The sequence below is a fragment of the Convolutriloba macropyga genome, chromosome 12 (assembly GCF_964194025.1).
Source record: "Convolutriloba macropyga chromosome 12, txConMacr16.3, whole genome shotgun sequence".
Taxonomy (NCBI): domain Eukaryota; kingdom Metazoa; phylum Xenacoelomorpha; order Acoela; family Convolutidae; genus Convolutriloba; species Convolutriloba macropyga.
This window is the reverse complement of record NC_134479.1, coordinates 54,225,978-54,233,108: the sequence shown is the minus strand read 5'-3', so window position 1 is coordinate 54,233,108 and position 7,131 is coordinate 54,225,978.

Here is a 7,131-nt window from a genome sequence, read left to right as displayed (position 1 = left end):
AGTTAACAGACGAAAAGCTTTGGTTAGACAATCTGCTGAGTGCACTTTTTATGGAAAAGTAGCGGTAGCTTTTTTTACATGTGATCGACATCTTTTGAGTGGAGTAACATTGCAAATTTCCTTTCGAAGATCAATAGATGATTTTGTTGTAATATCTGACGATGCTGGAAAATCATACAAAGTGAAAATTATAGAAGCGAATTTGTATGTGAGAAAAATGACATTGAACGATGACGTCGTTTCTGTCATTGAAAAAAACTTTACTAACAAGCCCAGCGTCCTATCCTTACTTGGAAACTATAACAAAAACATTTCTGGCTTCTACTGGTTTGCAAAGTTGGAAACAGAAAGGCATTTTTAGCTGGGAGTCTTTTTGACGTCTTGCCATTTGTTTCATCACAAATGGAGATTTCTTAGGAAGCAAACAACTCAATCCTTTTCACTTTTGTAAATGTAATTTGGAGCAAACTTGTATTTACCGAAACGGACTCCCCGTTGCTGACAACCCCATTTATACACACGATTTAAAACGCTACTGCTTCAATACATTGTCAGATTTAGCCTATATTGACAATAGGCACGGAATAAGTTTGTCTGACTGTCCTAACCATTTTATTTATTGTGTGATCTCACCACCACTCTGCAGGAGTCATATGGTTTTATTCACCCCGAGCTTACCAGTTGTTCAATTTCAATTGAACTTAAGTTTTGAGCCCTCAGAGTTTCTTAAAACCATATTCTTACGAACTGATTTTGAAAACAAATTAAACAACCTCATTCAAGAATGTTAACTTTTAAAGTACAAATTCGTGGGGGTCTTTGCAGCTGACATTTTCCCTTTTAATTTGTCTCTCAAAGCTTCCTCATAGTGATTGTAATATTTTCTCAATAAATTGGAGCATATTGGACATTTATTGGACAAAAAATTGGAGATTATGTTTTTGCGGATACCTGCGGACAAAATCTAACTTCAAACAAAAAACACGCGCCCGAGAGACTTGTTTCCTCTACAGGTAAAATTCAAACTGTGTCAATATTGCTAACAAAAAAACAAGCCAATATAAAAACCAAACTCAATATTTTGTGGCTTATTTTGCATTTATATTGCTCATTGCCTCTTTGTTGAAAAAGAAATTTTAAAGATGAGTGATGTTGATTTGATACGTTTTGTGCTTCATATGATGCTCTAACATATTTAACATGATTTCTTTTTTCTGGAAACTTTCTTTTTTAAAAAAAACTAAGCGTAGGCAGCACACAAAACATCACTGTCAATATCTAATTTCCCATGGCCACTCACAACAATATCAATTATTTGGCAAAAAAGCACCAAAATGAGGACAACACAAAGTTTTTTCAAATCCTTTAGAGTTTCAGTTGATAACCAGTCAGTTTGTAATTGCTGATTCAATGTTTTTCAGCAATATCCAAAGATTTGTAAGAAACAGTTCCATTTTGACGGTGATTTTTGCTCATTGCTATGGCATTGCTCAAATTTGTTGAGCTCTTTTGCACGGTGGTTGCTTCTCATTTTGTCGGCGGTGCTGAACCGTTGTATTCGGCACCTCCATTTTGTAAAAACGATTATTTTATTCAAATATTTCGTGCTCGTCGTCTATTCGCTTTAGCTTTGCCGGTGATGCTTTAGCAGTTATAACCGTATGATTAGAATTGTTAAAGGTGGATCGGATGTTTGGAGATTTTTCCATCAGTTTTTCAAACTCTTCAAGTGTGAGGGTTATTCTTTGATGAATTTCATAGTGATGTTAAGCTTCTTTGAATACTTTGAAACAGGCATAATTTCCAGTTTTTTCATAAGTCTTGTCGTTGCTCTGACCAAACGTTTTTTACTTTTAGAGACGTCAAAACGGGCGTGTCCAAACTCGGCGTCTCTCTTATTGTGTCAAATTGTTTTCCTTTGAAATTGAAATATCAAATAATTTTTCTATCACGCGTGAGTTAAAATTTTAATTCTTCAACTGCAGATAATAATGTGTATATGATGTTTAGCTACATGGTAGTTGCATGTTTAGCTACATTTTAGATAATAAAAATTATAATTTCAAACAGCCGTGTGTCAAATGCACATATCTCTATAGTATCTCCAATAAACAACGAGATTGGCAGTGCATTCTTTGTTTTATAATAGCTTGAAAACAAAGCTTGAAACCCATAATTCCACGTTTGTTGAATAGACTTGCTTATAAGGTAGAATTATTTGTGACCTGGGGTGTGTCAGTAGATGGTATTTGGGAATGGAGCTATTAAATAAAACTGAGATACCTGCTTGAAATTCTTTATCTGTATAGCCACAGTACAAAATTGACAACTGCGCTTGCATGCATAGAGAAGAACCTGAAATTGGTTGGCCTTTGTACACTTGAATATTTCCTTGATTTTTCAATTTTTGCAATGCCAAAAAAGTAGAAAAAATATACTTGCTGCTTTACTTTTCAGCATTTGTTTAAACCATCAAAAACTTGAAAAATGGTCTTCTTATATCCTCACGAAACATAAAAATTCTTGATAAGGAACACTGGTGTATCAGACACACCATTAGATTTCCTGGTAGTTGTGCAGCAGTAGCGGTACAACAAGAAATGTGAGTGGAACACCCTCAATCATTGCCTGCTCCCAAAAAGGGGGCCAAGTTACCTGAAAAAAAAAACAACAGACACATACAGATGCACTATTTTTCATTTCTGTAGGCATTATTCCTCCATCTAAAATCCCGGATAATCTCTCCTCATACAATATTTTTGATCAACCGGAGAACATGAAAAAGTGCTCTTGAAATATGATTGCGATACGGTACCATTCTTTGAAATTGAACTAGAGGCATGCGACAACATTGTTGACCTCTTGGGTCTAGCACGATCACCCGTATCACTTTTCCAATCAATACCGTGTACAAGACCGGTGAGACATCATAGTTACACTTGAGAGAAGTCAGTCATTTTTGGCAAAATTTTAGGACAGAAAAAACAGCAATCAGTAAAGTGCAAGTGCACTTTTGGACGACCTTTTCCGTGCATTTTACGAGAAACACGTAGAAAGAAGGAAAACAGAAGAGGGAGAAACAACATCGGAAAGTGAGAAAATTCCACTAAACAAAATTTCACGACAAGTGCAGGAGAACTTTTCATAAATTTTCTTACTGATTATCTTTCCTCTAACTATAATAGAAAAATACAATACTTGAAAACTAGTAAAAAATTTGTCGCTCAGTTATCTCAAACTGTTTGCTGTTATTTCATGACTTCATTGTTAAGAATTGTAAACAAACTCTCGTTAAATTTTCCCGACCCGTTTTCTTTGTTGTTGCTTAAAACTAATGTTGCTAAGGCTTGTACACAGATTCTCGTTCGTTTTTCCCGACCCTTTTCCTTTGCTGTTGTTTTAAAATTAAAATTTTTGAGCTTTCAATTTCAATAAACAGTCATTTAAGTCATTTTCATAGTCTGTAGTAACATATCAGTAACTTGTTCAGTTTTTTACAAGTTTTAATAAAGAGTAATTTGCAGAAATATGGACCCCTAAAACATTAAAATTAAATAAACATTGTTAGCCTGGGCGTTCAAGGTTAGATGTCGAATGAATCCGCCTAGCTTTTCCCTGACTTTTTCAAAAATTATAGCGCCAAATGAAAGCAATAAGGTCTAAAAAACAATTAATTTCTCAATTGTTTCAGCTATAAAGGCACAGTTTGCTAAGAACTTTGGAAACTGGGTGATATGGTTTTGTTGCATACCTACGTATCTATACAAAAAAGACTGATAATAAGTTCACCTGAAACTTAGGTAAGTGTCTATTCACTAAGCAACACTTACATTTTGAAAATTGCTCACTATAATATTTGCACGAGGCCAACGTTATTTTTCTATTTATTGAAATTCCAAAAGTGTTTGTCGTACCCGTGTTTCAATTATTTCGTTTTCTGATTTAGTTTGTTGATTTCAACATGATAAATTCTTCAAGCTGTAACGGAAAAAAACTCTCAAAATCATTTCTTACGACAGACAGCAATTACATTGCTCTTTCTCAAACCTCCTCTGATATTTATAAAAAGTTTTTGTCTAATTGACCCTGCAAACATTTTTTGATTTGTTTTGACATTTGTTCTTTGAAACGTTTCTGACCTTAATGAATTTTACAATTTTCATGAAAATCATTTGTTGAAACTTTCACGAGTTTAAAAAGCCATTCACTTATAAACGAGTAACTTGGCTCGACATGGCAATACAAATATTCCAATGGGCTTATTTTAAAGACCCCCAATCTTCAACAAGACTGTGCGATCGACGGTCTCTTAATAAGCATCTGAAGAATTTTCATAATATATTTCCGGATGTACCAACGTTTTGCTGTTTCCACTGCTCCGAGAACGTACGAAGCTTGCCTACGCTGCACCAGTTTTCCCATATTTCTCAACTGCAGCCTGCTTTAAAATTGTGTAACACTTGTCGTGTTCAAACACAACACGACTATAGAAAACACTTTAACAACGAGCTTGACATGCCAAAATGGGACATGGAAGAAAATGAGATTGACTTGACAAGACCCAGGACGAATGTTATCACATACAGCAGAGACAACCCGTCAGCCAAGATGCCGGAAGCAAACTTTGAAACGCCAATGAGGCTTCAAGACATATTGAATTTCGAGGATCTCGATGATAACAATTGGCCTTTCGAAGGGAAAAAACACTTGAATTTTATGAAAACTTCTTTATCTGAAATCGAAAATTTTTTTTTTGATAATCGCCCCATAAAAATTGCATAAATTTTTTCTCATACTTCTCAGCAGCAGTCTGTTTTGGAAGTGTGTATCACTTGTCGTGTAGGTTTTCAAACACAACACGACTATGCAGAAAACGTTAACAACAAACATGGCATGCCAAAATGGGACATGAAGAAAATTAGATTTACTTGACAAGACCCACTGTTCAGTCTACGGTGGTGTGAACTGCTATGAGTTTCAACGGGGGAGAAAAGTTTAGACATAGAAGAATACATGTTCATGAACGTGATGAAGTGTCAAGAATTATCCATAAAGACGCCCAAAGAAATTTACCCAAAAAGCTTCAAGTAAACGTTTAAATGACGCTTCAGAAGCCTTTGTAGGAAAAAACTAACAAAGTGAGCGTGTAATTTAACGTAGAAACGGAAACTGTGTATCATTCAGGGGTTTCAGATCAAAGCTAAGAATCTCTCATTGACAGTATAGTGTGTAAGCTTGTAAAATTTTCAGTTTATGCGAGTAGCTGCCATATGCTCTATAGAGACAGGGTCACCCTGAAACTGGCTATATTTGTTGCAGTGCGAGGTAGCAGCTGTTTACCCTTTCATGAAGGACATCCGTTGCGAAAGGGTTTTGAATTTTTTGAACATACACATTGGAAGCGATTATTACTGCTTTTTATATTGCTACACAGCTGGATACCACATAGTTTATAAAAAAGAAAAATTAGAACCACCAGCAACGTGCTTCAGACCCAGGACGAATTTTCTTACATACAGCAGAGAGAACCCGTCAGCCAATATGCCGAAAAGAAACTTTGAAATGCCAATGAGGCTTCATGACATATTGAATTTCCAGGATCTCAGTGAAAAGCAAGCAATGTGATTAGGTAATAAGATTTTTAAAGTTCACCACTTCGCCTACTAAAAATTAGCCTTTCAAAGGAAAAAACTCTTGAAACTTTTAAAAATCTTCAGTATCTAAAATTAGAAAAAAAACTTTTGATTTATAATCTTCACTTGAAAACCGAAGAAGTTTCTGCTTAAGGTAAGACAAGTAACGGCTACCTTTCCTGAGCTTGTCAAAAGGAAAATCATTTCCCTTTGTTCTGGGCCCTTTGTCCTTTGCTCCTACAAAACGAAAAGGTCTACCAATACGTTCTCATTATCATTTTAAGAAAACTTGTCTCCAAAGATAAAGGAAGAGAGTGTCGTGATCGAATCAAGCTGTGTCGGATTTGTTCTCATGTATGATCTCATGTATGTTCTCATGTATACTCAATCCCCATCAAAAAGTATGTCGGGAAAACGGCACAGTACAAATAACAAAGCTCACACTCAACAAAAACAATGCAATGTTCGAGAGCTATGCGGCAAGGTTGTCTTCACTTTCTATGGTGTACCTGGATCTGGAATCTTTGGTTGTGTCAGCTGCAACGGCAAGAACAACCCAACTATTTCAAGCACTTCTGCATTAGAACAACATCTCCCATGCAACTACTCTATGATTGTTGTTGAGTGTGATAACTCTGTGCTCGTGCAATTATGATGTTTGTTTTGGACCCAACTGTATAGAACGCTTTGTTACAAAAACAGAGAAACATGCTAACCATTTCTCCCGGCAAAAGCGGAAATTCCCATGTTTTATAAGGACATTACCTCCAAAAGACACGTGGCCAAAGTGTTGGATTTGTAATGTTGATTTTAACAACGATAGCGAAAATGTATTAGACCACTACTACTACTACCGAATTTCATCTGGTATGCGCATAGTGACTGCAATCTAAAACGAGAAACGTTGAACTAGACTCCAATTATTGCCCAGAATATTGTGAAATATGACTTAAATCATATTGTGAAGTCCCTTCACCAAGCCTCTCAGTCGACAAAAATTGAGGTCAAACCAACCATTGATGAGAAATCTATTGCAATCAATTTTGGCGGTTTCATCGAAATGCGAAAACGCAAGCGTTACAAAGTTGCAGTGTACGAGTTTCTTTGTTTTCTTGAGAGCCTCAAATTCATGCTCTGTAGCTTAGATAAACAGGTACAAAATTTACCCAACACAAAATGTTCTCTCCTAGATGATATTTATCGGGACCACACAGACAAGCATCAAAAATTGGTGAAGAAGAAAGGAAGCTTTCTTTACTCAGATAGGAAGCTGAGCGATGTTTCTCTTCCAAGTCTAAAACAATGTAAGAACATTCTAAAAGACAACCAAATTGACGTCACAAATGAAGAACTGCGTCAGTTGGATAATGGGTTTAAAGTGCTCAACCGTGAAAGTGCCAAACACTTCCTTGAACTTTATCTTACAAGAGATGCCCTGCGGTTAGCATGCTGGTTTGACGGGCTACGGTCTGCGTGATATAACACACACGGATTGGAA